Source organism: Pongo abelii, chromosome 21 (assembly GCF_028885655.2).
Source record: "Pongo abelii isolate AG06213 chromosome 21, NHGRI_mPonAbe1-v2.0_pri, whole genome shotgun sequence".
Lineage (NCBI taxonomy): Eukaryota > Metazoa > Chordata > Mammalia > Primates > Hominidae > Pongo > Pongo abelii.
The window spans coordinates 67,560,350-67,572,499 of NC_072006.2; the positions used below are offsets into that span (position 1 = coordinate 67,560,350).

Sequence of the window (12,150 nt, forward strand, 5' to 3'; positions counted from 1 at the left end):
TGCTGAGAATTAATTTGCTAATTGCATGCAACTAATCTGCGTCCTTTCTGTTTTATATCAATTAACAGAGTAATTAAAAAAAGCAATCTTCGTGTCAGCTCCTCCCTGGCAGACTTAGCCTGCCAGAGCTAATGAGACAGGCCACCCTTCAGCCAACCTCATTAGTGACGACCGTACGGCCAGGAAGTCCTTGATGTGCAGTAGCTAACGAGGGCCCCACTGCTGTGAAACAGCAACTTGCTGGGCATGGAGCAGGGACCCAGGGGTCCCCATCGTTGCCTCCGGGCTGGTGGGACCCACAACTGTGCCAACACAGGGGCTTTGCTGGGCTGGCAAGTGCAGGGGGCCCCAGCCAGGCAGTTTCAGAAGAGCAGGCGCGACGCCAAGGCCTAGGAAGGAGGCCACGGAGGCCCGAGTAGCCCAGGGGGTCTTTGCTGGGATCTGGCATTGGGTGCCTCTCCCGCTACGCAGGGATGGAGGGAAAAGACACCGAGAGTCCTGGGGCTGATGAAGAGCTTGAGCTCGGAGCCTGACCACCCACAGACAGCAGAGTGATGGATGCCTCCAAGACACAGAATGCAGCCCTCCCTGCCTCCAGCCCGCAAAGCCTCCTCCTCCACAGCCCGACAAGGGCCAGTGCTGGGCCAGCTGCTGGAGGACAGACAGCCACGCCAGGAGACACCACAGCTCCCAGCTCCCTCCTGCGCCTCCCCGGCCACCATGAGGATGGAAGATAGCACCAAGGACGAAGAAGAGAGCCCGAGCAGAGGCCAGGACCTGGGGCCGACTCGGGGACCAGGCAAGCACAGCTTGCCACCTTGCCTGTCCCCTCTGCTGAGCGGGACTATTGCTGGCACTGGCCCCCTCCACAGCACCCAAGCCAGCCTTGGGCAAAAGGTGTTTTCATCCCAGCTGACCCCTGGTGCCAGCCCAGTACATGCCAGTGAGGGGATCACCAGGGAGGCCTGGTGCCAGCCCGGTGCGCGCCAGTGAGGGGATCGCCAGAGACGCCTCCATGCAGACTGACCTCTTTGGGTGCTGGGGGAGGGGCTGCCACTGTAGATGCTTTCAGCTGGGGAACCTTCCCCAGAGCAAGCTGCTGGATGTGCATGGGCCCCGGGCATGCTGTCCAGCTGATCCTCCCAGGCTCCCAGCTGCCCCCATCCATGGCCTTCCGACACAGCCGCCAGCCGCTGACCGACATCAGGTGCCTGTGCATTGCTGGGCCCGTCCTCCAGCACTGTCATGTTCATCTTAGCAACGGCTCATGAGGTTGGATGGCTCCTGCCCATGCTCAGCCAAGGATCCGCTCAGAGCAGTTAAGTGGTCTTTCCCTGGCTACAGAGTAGAGCAGGATGGAGTTGGACCTGGACGCAGGCTGCCCCCAGCCTGTGCTCCTGGCCACCACTCAGCCTGTCCCTGCTGCCCACACGGTCCGAATGACCGCTGTGTGTCCCACGCTCCTCCACGGGCCCAGAGGCTCGTGTGTGCCAGGCTCAGTGCCTCAGGATCCTCGGTCTGATCGCTCGATGCCCAGGAAGCCCAGAAAGTGCCTGTGTCCCCCTCATCCCTGCACGATCACCTCAACACGAGTCCCTGCACCCCCCTTCCTGACCTCCCTCACCCTGCACCTTTCTCCTGTACCCTCCAGGTCCTGGCTGCTCCCCTCCCCGAGAATGGCCCCTTCAATTTCTTACCCAACGAAAGTCTGGCCTTGCCCTGAGGCCCCCCTCAAGGGGCAGGAGCAGGGGCTGCTCCCACCCTCCTGTCAGGGCAACTCCATTCCTGGGCCATTCTCCCTCCTCCCCGAAGTCCTCGCCTCCCAGGCCCAGGCTCTGCCACCTGCCTGGCTCAGCCTCCAGCCCAGCCCCCCCCGCTCCATCTCCCCTTGCCCACCTCAGGGTGGGGCCCCAGACATGTGCTCCTGTCCCTCTGGCCTGCCTGGCCACCCCACATGCACACAGGGTGAGGCGGGGCAGGGAAGCTGGGCCTTGGGCATCCAGCCCTGGGGAAGAGCCAGGCCAGGGTGAGGCTGAGGGTGCTCAGCCGCCAGGTGCTCAGGAAAGCAGGGAGCAGGAAACTTCTGGAATTGGGAATTAAGTGCAAGGAGAGGGGATGTGTGGAGCTGGCAGCATTCTGCCAAATGCTCCCCCAGAGAGCCAGCTGCACTGGAGCCAGCACACATAGAGCCTGGGGCGTGGCACTCACACTCATGTCTGCCTTCACATGTGTACGTGAGTGTGGAGTGTGCACATGCATGCTTGTGTGTGCTTGTGCACATTTGAGTGTGCACCTGTGGATGCGGTGCCCAGGTGCATGTGTGTATGCTCCCGTGCAAGCACATATGTGTGTGCATTGGGAGGCAGGAACCATGACGACTGCACAGCCCAGGAGGGTGCCCCCACCATCACCTGCCCTGAAACGAAAGGGACCCCCAGGTCACCCAGGCTGGAGGGTTTCCAGTTGCTCTCCTCGGGGTCACTTAAGAGTCAGGCGAGTCCACAAGACTTGCTACTGCAAAATCACAGCCTGCAGCATCTCAGGGCCCGTCTTCCACCCCAGCCTATTGTCATTCTGCATAAAAGCAAAAAAAAAAAAAAAAAAAAGGCACCAAACTGCACCAAGTGTACAACGGATGCAGCTCAAACAAACTCGTGTACGACACGGAAGAGACAAAAGCGCTGCTGGAAGCTTGTTTGTGACACACATAATACAGAAAGGTGATGAAACATCACAGATCTGTGGGAAAACAACTAAACTGCAAACTGAAGAATGGGCTTGGGCAGACCACTCACAGAAGAAATCCCAAAAGCCAATAAATGACTTGAAACTATCCTGTGTCATCATCAAAGAAATGCAGATGTAAACAAAGTTTGACTTTCAAACTAGTAAAAAATGTATGAAAATATGAAGCTCAATGTGCGTGATCATCAGCAGAGGCCGACGCTGCAGGCAGGGCCAAAGCTTCTGACCCTGATCCCAGGGAGGAACCCAGAGGCCAGTCAGGGAGGGGCAGCGAGCTCACGGCCAGGCAGCACCACAGCACTGGCGACCCTCAGGGAGAACAGGCACCACCCAGGGCTGGACGCGTAACGGGCCCCCTGACCACACCCCACCGCCCACCAGAGCCGCAGCTCCTGAGAACGCATCCGGAGGCAAGGCCAAAGTCAGCCATGGCACAAACATTTGTGCATCAAGGTCCTGTTGCCCTGTAACAACTCACCACAAACAGAAGGGTGGAAACCCCCATGTCATCGGACGGCCCAGCAGCCAGAAGTCCAATGCCACCTCCCTGGGCTGATGTCTATGCAAGCAGGGCTGATGCCATAGCTTTTCCGGCTTCTGGAAGCTGCTGCAGCCCTTGGCTCATGGCACCGTCCTCACATCATGTGACCTCTGCTTCTTCTCTGAATCTCCTGCCTCCTTCTTTCCCCTGTAAAGACCCTGTGATGGCACTGCACCCTCAGACCCTGGTAACCCAGGGTCATCTTTCCACCTCAGGGCCTCTGACTTTAGCCTGCCTGGAGGGTCCCTGTGGCCACGTTTATGGGTTCCAGGGTTCGGACACGGCCACTTTGTGGGATCATTATTCTGCCTACCACACCATGTGGCCCTGTGTGTGTTTTCAGGGGGCATTTGTGCTTATATGCAAATAACACATATATTAATAAAGGTGTGAATGGTGGTCACGTAGGAGACGGCATCTGTATGGGGCCACACCTGTATCTTTGCTGTGCTTTCCACTTGTTATTTTCTAAAGGGTGGATATGATCTTACAGAGGGTAGCTCAACATCCAGTTGTGGAAGGAGATGGGACGAGGGTTGGATTTACTTGGAAACACAATGGTGCCCGCAGAGCAGCCAGGACTGAACTCGGCCTGGATCCACCCTGAGCCTGCTCAGTGCGGTAGGGGCTGGTGCTGCTGTGGCTCCATGGTTTCAAGTTAATTTTTGATCCATTTCAAGTTAATTTTTGCATATGGTGTGAGGTAAGGGTCCAGCTTCATTCTTTTTTATGTAGATGTGCAGTTTTCCCAGTGCCATTTGTTTGGGACTATATTTTAATTAACTTTTTTTTTTTGAGACAGGAGGACCCCTTGAGCCCAGGAAGCTGCAGCGAGCCAAGGTCATGCCACTGCACTCCAGCCTGGGTGACAGCCAAACCTATCTGCAGAAGGTGGTCCCTGAGCACAGCCATGGTTTCTGCACCATGGTGGCCCTTGTCCCTCAGCCTGCAGTGGACACAGTGGATGTGGTCCCCAAGCTCATGTTGTCTGTAGCCTTTCCAGACACCTGTGACCCATGGACCAGCCCAGAGACCTCAAGGGTCATGGCAACAAGCGTATTGTGGGAAGGGATGGCCGAGATGACACCGGCTGCAGAGACTGGCCAGAGCCAGAGCCAGATGCTGGAGAGTCTCATGGGTCCCAAGGTGACCACCAGGACAGAAAAGCCCACACGAGGTGATGGGAGAGCGACCCTGACCACACACGCAAACTGACATTGAGCCGCAGAATCCTGGGGCCATCACGGCAGCCCTGCAAGGGCTCTCAAGGTCCTAGTTTCCCAATGGTCACACCGAGGCAGAGAAAACTGAAGTGTGGACCACTGTGGCCCAAGGCCAGACCCCAACCTCGCCGGGCTTGGAATTAACCCCAGGTAGATGGAGGCACAGGCTTAGCCGGCCTTTTCCAACATCTCGTCAGCCCCAGGGCTCCTTGCTGTTAGGGTCTCCAGGTTTAGCAAATGAAAAAACAGGTGCCCAGTTAAATTTGAATTCCAGAAAAACAAGAAATTCTTTTTTTTGTATGTGTGTGTGTTTTGTTTTTTTTTTTGAGAAGGAGTCTCACTCTGTCGCCCAGGCTGGAGTGCAGTGACGCCATCTCGGCTCACTACAACCACTGCCTCCTGAGTTCAAGTGATTTTCCTGCCTCAGCCTCCCAAGTAGCTGGGACTATAAGCATGCGCCACCACGCCCGGCTAATTTTTGTTTTAGTAGAGATGGGGTTTCACCATATTGGCCAGGCTGGTCTCAAGCTCCTGACCTCAGGTGATCCACCCAGCACTTTGGGATCCCAGGTGTTAGCCACCGTGCCCAGCCCATGAAATTCTTTCTTCGTATAACCACATCTCACACCTGCACAGGGCATCCTTCACGCAAATCTCGGGGGTGGGGCCAGCGTCTATTCTCCAACGTCTCTGCCCCAGGTCGAGTGGATAAAGACAGGACCTCCCAGCTCCTCCTCCCTCCCAAGTATGTTTAGCTCGTGATTCCACACTTACTTGTGGCAGGTGGCTGTCCCCAGCCCAAGGTCATGTCATGAATATTCTGGTTTGGGCGTGGGAGCCTGGGGACGAATCACAGCCAGATTAGCAGCCCCTCAACCCTCTCGCACCAAATCAAGGGCCAGCAGGCCTACGTCAACGCAACAAACTTAAACCCCTTCTCTGCCAAAAAAGAAGGCTGGGTGAGTCCTCCCTGAGTCACCCAGAACATCTACTAATCACAGCCAGTTATTAACTCCCATCCCGGGAGCCACCCCTGCAGGAACATGGCAGCAGGGCAGAGATGGATGGGGCTGGGGCCTTGGTCCCCCTCCTGGCTCAGGCCACTGCACAGCCGTCCTGCCCCAAGGCCCTCTCTACACGCTCGGTGGGCGCCACCGGGCACTGGGGGGCAGGAGGCAGAGGAGGGAACGGAGGTGAGCCACACAGAGGGGCCGGACTCCAGAGCCCAAGGAAGCTCGCCTCTGGAGCCTTTGTTACCCACATGTCCCTGAGGGGCCCTGCCAGGAGGACCATCCCCTGAAGGGAGAGGAGGCCTCAGACAGGCTGGGGATGCCCAACACAGCTGTGGAGCCATGGAAATTACACAACTCAGTAAAACAGAACAAAATCCAAAGAGAGAGATGAGCAAAACTGAGAAAGGCCAGGGGAGAGGCCAGCAGAGGCCGCTGAGGGCTGTCAGGATGAACGCAGGCCACAGGCTGCAGTGTGGAGAATGGAGAGAGGCTGGGGAGGCTACCGAGAGCGAAGTGTTTGGGGAGACAGCGGGAGTCACGTCCCACCCTAGAGCCGTCTCGCCTCCTTCAGGACTGTGGGTGTCTGATTCTCCATGGCTCTTTAAACAAACTGAACCTGGAGATGGCACCAGCACCAACAGACTTGGCTATGTTTCGTGCAGGAAAGAGCGGGCAGGTGGGCCTTGGCATGGGGCTCCCAGCAGGGGGGAGGCAGCACCCCCTCTGCCCTTCCGCTCTGCTGGACAGGGAGAGGGCAGGCTCCGTCTGCATCTGGTCCTCCTCACACCCTGGGAGCTGGTTCTGTGATCATCTCCTCCTTGCAGGCAGGAAGTGGGGCTCGGGGAAGCCGAATTCTCTAAGACCACATGGTTGTGGAGGCTGGGCTGGGGCCGAGGTGATGGGTCCTGTGGGCTCTGCACCTGGGACTGTCTCTCTCAGCCTGGCCCTCAGAGCTCCCCTGAGGCCTTGTCTCAGTCCAGGGACAGCCAGAGGTGGCCAAGGAGAAGGGTTCCCTCCACTCCATCAGCCTCGTAAAAAGAGCCTCAGATGACTGTCTCTGTGTTTATAGATGCGTTGCCCCAGGATAAGAGATGCAATTTTCTGAAAGGAAGCAAATGCGATCATTATCCTCTTCACCCAGGCCTCTTTGCCGGTGGGGAGTTAGCTTTGCATTTAATGAACATGGGCTGAGTCTCTCTAATGAGGAAGAGATGGGTGCACAGTGATTAGAAACTTGGCAGAGAAAGAAGCCATCACAGCTTCTGTGGGGAGGAGCCGCTGGGTTTGCCGTATCTACAGACTGGCAGGAGGGCTCACAGCAGGCAGGCTGCACACTGATCTCTGAGACCCCCGCGAGCCTGAATCCCCTTGCCTGCTGCCCCAGGCTCTCAGGAGGACAAGTCCCTGGGTTTGTGGGCGACCTTTGGTTGAAGCTGGGGGGCATCCACAAAAATAAAGCAGGTCAGAAACCGTCCTGAAGGCTCCCACAGCCTCAGCACCCCAGGACACTTCCGCCCCACGGGACCCCTGCCCCACAGACAGGTGAGGCAGACGCAGGTAGCTGCCCACCCAAGGACCCTCAGCCAGCAGAGACGCAGGAAAATGTTTCTGCTCCAAATACTCCATTGAAATGGGCCCCACTGGGAAAGAACTTGCACTGGACCTGGGAACCACGGAGCCTGGAATTGGCGGTGAGCTTGGTGGTGCGCAGTGCTGTGAACGGGGGCCTGGCAGCAGCAGGTAGGGCTGGCCCATTCCTGCCAACCCTCTGGGGGGAAAAGGTCCAGGAACAATGGAATATGACTCAGCACTAAAAAGGAACAACTATCAAGCCACAGGAAGGCGTGGAGAAACACATGCGTATCACTAAGCGACAGAAGCCAGTGTGGAAAGGCTGAGGGGAATGTATGAGTCCAGCTATAGGACATTCTAGAAAAGGTGAATCCCTGGAGACAGTGGAGAGACCAGGAGTGGCCAAGGTTGGGGGAGCAGATAAGTTTTAGGGCAGTGGAACTGGTCTGTATGATACAGCAATGGCGGACACCTGACCTCACACGCTACAGCAGTGGCGGACACCTGACCTCACACGCTACAGCAGTGGCGGGCACCTGACCTCACACCATACAGCAGTGGCGGGCACCTGACCTCACACCATACAGCAGTGGCGGGCACCTGACCTCACACCATACAGCAGTGGCGGGCACCTGACCTCACACCATACAGCAGTGGCGGGCACCTGACCTCACACCATACAGCAGTGGCGGGCACCTGACCTCACACCATACAGCAGTGGCGGGCACCTGACCTCACACATTGTCCAAAACCACAGAATGCACAGGCCAAGCGTGCGCTCAGGTGCACTCTGGACTTTGGTGAATAGAGATGTCTCCCCTGTGACAACGTCCCACACCAACACAAGAGGCCAATCACGGGGGAAGCCGTGTGCAGGGGAGTGGGGAACAGGAAACTCTCTGTGCTTTCTGCTTAATTTATGTGTAACCCTAAAGCCACACCAAAAAATCAAGCCTATTCGTTTTTCAAAGGTGTAGGAGACAAGGCATAAATGAAGAAACTCTGTCAGGCAGAATGCTCGTGCCGGGTGCCCTCCAGACGGAGCTGGGCATCTGTGCAGTGGTGACAGAGACCTGCCCTTGAGAATGGAGCTGGAGGGTCCACGGGTCAGTGTCCTCACCTCCCTGCCAGTGGGCCCACGGATCAGTCTCCTCACCTGCCTGCCAATGGCACTCATCTCTGAACATAACTATAAAAATCACATTCCCCAAAGCAAACAGCAAAGCCTCGGCCCCAGATGCTACCGTTTCCCCTGAGAAATATTTTGTCAAGTGAAACATTTGAGAAATTAGCAAATTTTCCACTTCCAAGATCTCGCTGCAAAGTGCTGAGGCTTCATTCTGCCCAGAGAGCTCCACAATCACTTCCCTCTGAAAGCCTCCCTCCTTGGAGCCTCCCGGCTCCCACACAGAGGCACCGTGTGCCAGGGACTGGGCCCCATCCGGAGGCAGCTTGGACTCCACGTTTGCTCATTCTGCCAAAAAGAATTCGTGGCAAATAATGTTCACACAAGCACAGCCAGCGGCGGGCAGAGGTGGGTGCCTGTTGGCTTGTTTTAATTTTTTTACCATTTTTATCATGGAATATCATATCACAGGAGAAAGCGCATAAGTGCGTGTGTCTAAGTGACTATGAATCAGAGGCCAAATGTTATCAGCCCTCTAGGGGCCCTCTGCGTCCCTCCCTCTAGAGAGGAACGCCATCCTTGTCTTTCCTATCATTGTTCCCGACTTTATTTTTTTCCTCAGTTTTTTAATTGTGATAAAATATACGTAACATAACATATATGACCACTCATAACTGACCATTCTTGCCACTCTTAAGCACCCGGTTCAGGAGCATCAACAACATTCCCGTGGCTGTGCAGCCGTCACCACCATCCATCTCCAGAACTTTTCCAACTTCCCAAACTACAGCTCTGTCCCCATTCAACACCGACTCCCCATCCCCTCCCCTCAAGCCCGGGAGATGCCTGTCTATCTTCTCTGTGAATTTGATGACTCTGGTGTCTCTTACCATTGGAATTCCAGTCCAGTGGAATACGCATTCCATTGGTACTTGTCCTTTTGTGACACTCATTTCATTTAGCATAACGTCCTCGAGGTTCATCCGTGCTGTCAAGGGCAACAGGCTCCCCTTCCTCTTTAAGGCTGAATCATTTTCCTCTGGATGGATGGACACATTTCGCTTCTCTGTCCATCTGTCGACGGACACGCAGGTGGCCTCCACCCTTTGGCCCCTGTGAACACGGGTGTGCCAGTATTTCTTCATGTTCCTGCTTCCAATTCTCTGGAGATTGACCCAAAAGGGGGGTTGCTGGATCTCCGCTTTCTTTTACCTCTTTATATGCCTCCTAGATACTATAGTCTGCAGCTTCGCCTGTTCACGAACTGTCTGTAAAAGGAATATTCTTGGTGTGTTCTTCTGATTTGCTGCTTTCCTGCCATCTCGGTTCTAAACTCCGTCCTCACTACACGTGTGACCCTTGTCCGTGCATGTTTGTGGCTGTGTCACGTTCCTGGCGTGGCCACGCTGCCACGTATTTATCTGCCCACCGACAGACACCTGGGCTGTTTTCCAGAACTCTGCAGGCAGGGGCACCCTTCGCCAGAGCGTGTGCAGGGCCTTCCTGTAGTGCCCTCCCCCAGAAGCACACGGGCATGTCGGCCCCCACGTCCTCAGACACACAATGCTGTCGGTCGTTCTAACCGGGCTGTCCTGATGGGCGCACAGCGGCATCCCACGGTGGTGTTCTCGAGTGTTGCCCCGTGTGTGGGGAGGCGCCTGTTCAGCTGTGCCACCCATTTTTCTTTGGAGTCCTCTTTTTCTTGCTGATTCAGAGTCCTTCATATTCTGGTTTTGAGTTCCTGTGAGTTTTATGAATGACCGCACCTTCACCCTCTCCCGCATCTTCTGAGAAACAAAGTCATGTGTGCTGACGTTACCCACTTCCGCTGCAGCAAAGGCTCTTGGGGGCCTTGTCTGTGAGGTCATCAGGCCGGGGCTCTGGGTCAAAAGCGCTGCCCTCCGGGCATCCACCTGGGGGGATCTGAATGCCGTGGGAGTCTACTTTCCTTTTTCCCACGTGGGCACCTGACTTTCCCGGCACGAGAACAAGAGTCCAACCTTCCCTCAATAACCTGCAACGCCACTCCCTTCATCACACATCCAGCGTGCGTGGGCACGAGCACAGGCCCCCCTCCGTGCCCAGGCCGTGTCCTACCTCGTGGGTCAGTGGCCAAGCCCCCCGCCAGCAGCTCCTCGTGCTCTGAGCAACTGCGGCCCCATAACACGTCGCATTCGCCATCCGCTGTTGCACCGTCCACCTGCTCCTCAGGAGGGTCTAGGCTGCTCCCAGCCTTTCTGTACTTTTCCATACATTTTAGAATTGGCTTCTAAAATCAATCTCTCTCTCTTACCCTCCCCCACTGGACTTTGCTGGCACTGATGTGCATCTACAGACAGACCCAGGGAAAATGGTCACCTTCCTAACAGCAATCTTTCCAATTCATGGAAGGGATGTCTCGGGTCTTCTTCAGTGTCTCGAGGTTTGTGGGTCTGCCATAAATGTGTCACGTTTCTTTGCTGTTTACTCTGGTGTGGTTCATAGTTTGGTGTTATTAGAAATGACATTTCCTACATTTATTTTCTCCCTTTTTGTGGTTAATGCCCTGATTTTCTTACACTGTCTTTAACCTAGAAGCGTCAACTTTCGCCAACGCCCACAGTGCAGGTTACTGGGGACCCCTGAGCACAGCCAATGTCCCCCGGGGCGGCGTTATTCCCCATCCCCACCCCCAGGCCCCCACTTTCTCACCCTCCCTAACCCTGCCCTGCTCCTGGGATGTGGGGTGCACCCTCGTTGCCTCCTGTCATGTGAAGACTCCTTCGTCTTCCAGATGCACTGTGAGGCTTTCTAAATGTCCTAAGTGGAAGTCTAATTTTATGGAGCTCTTTTCTGCACCCATGAAGAGAATGAGACTTTCCCCCTCCAGGCGCTGCTGTGGTGTCACTGTGATGGGTTCTATCTCCTCAAGGTCCTGCTGCCATCGGGGCCACACCTGACCATTTGCTCCCGACTTGGGGCAGATTCCTTGGGGCTGGAGTGTAGGAGCCTCACCGCCAGGGGCTGCCATCCCCACCCCGGAAGGCTCACTCTAGGGCACTGGGTCCCAATCCCCAGAGAAGGGTGTGTGGGACTCCTCCTCACTCACCCACTCACCTTTCCAACCAAAGCCGTGGACAGGCTCAGATCACTGTCCACATCCAACACCGTGCTTCCCGTGTGCTCTGCCCGTGTGGTCAGCAGGGGCCGCTCCCTCCCCTCCCCCGCTCGCCCTCCTCCCCTCCTCTCCTCCCCTCGTCCCCTCATCACCCACCCGCCCGCCACCACACAATACGGTTCCTTTCATTGTCTTGTGTTAAGACTCTCGGGTGGGGGGGATGGTTATTACTGTCCCACTGTGTGACATCATAATAGGCTGCTGTCCCGGAAAACAAAGGCTTTTGGAGATGGCGAGGAGACACGTCCTATTTATGTCGTCACTGCCTAGACAGAAGTGGAAGTGCGGGAGCAGAATAAACATCTGTATACGGAGAATAACAATAACGCTGGCTCCCCCGTTATTTCTGAAGCCTGCTTAAATTATGCCCTGCACAGCACAGAAAGGGATTTTTTGTGTATGTGCAGGTGGATTAATAAAAAACCATTGAAATGCAAAGTGAGTGCTCCCCCCTCACTCCCCTCCCCGAGACAAGGAAATCGTCACCCAAGAACTCGGAGATCCTCTTGGGGACACATAGGCTGGGGTCGACCGTCCGCAAGCACGAGACCCAGGGCTGCAGGGGAAGGTTCCGGCTGCTGCTCTTACCGTCTTGACCCCCAAAAGACCAAAAAAGGGCCACATGCAAATCATAAAAATCAGATGTGAATGAACCACACGGCTCGCAAAGGTGGGAAGTTCACGCCCCAGCCCAGGGGTCTCCCAGCACCTTTTCCATCGGCGCCCCTGTTTTGGAAAAATAACACAGACGTTGTTCCACTACGTGGGAAATA

At 55.7% G+C, this 12,150-nt stretch overlaps 1 long non-coding RNA gene across 1 annotated transcript; it reads right to left on the reverse strand.

Annotated features, from left to right (window-relative positions):
* Nucleotides 1-4,819: 4,819 nt before the first annotated feature.
* LOC129052256 (uncharacterized) lies at nucleotides 4,820-11,462 on the reverse strand. The gene is made up of 2 exons (XR_008517224.1): nucleotides 11,317-11,462; nucleotides 4,820-6,623 (listed from the first exon to the last, which is right to left on the reverse strand). It is a non-coding gene; the product is annotated as an uncharacterized LOC129052256 (long non-coding RNA).
* Nucleotides 11,463-12,150: the final 688 nt, after the last annotated feature.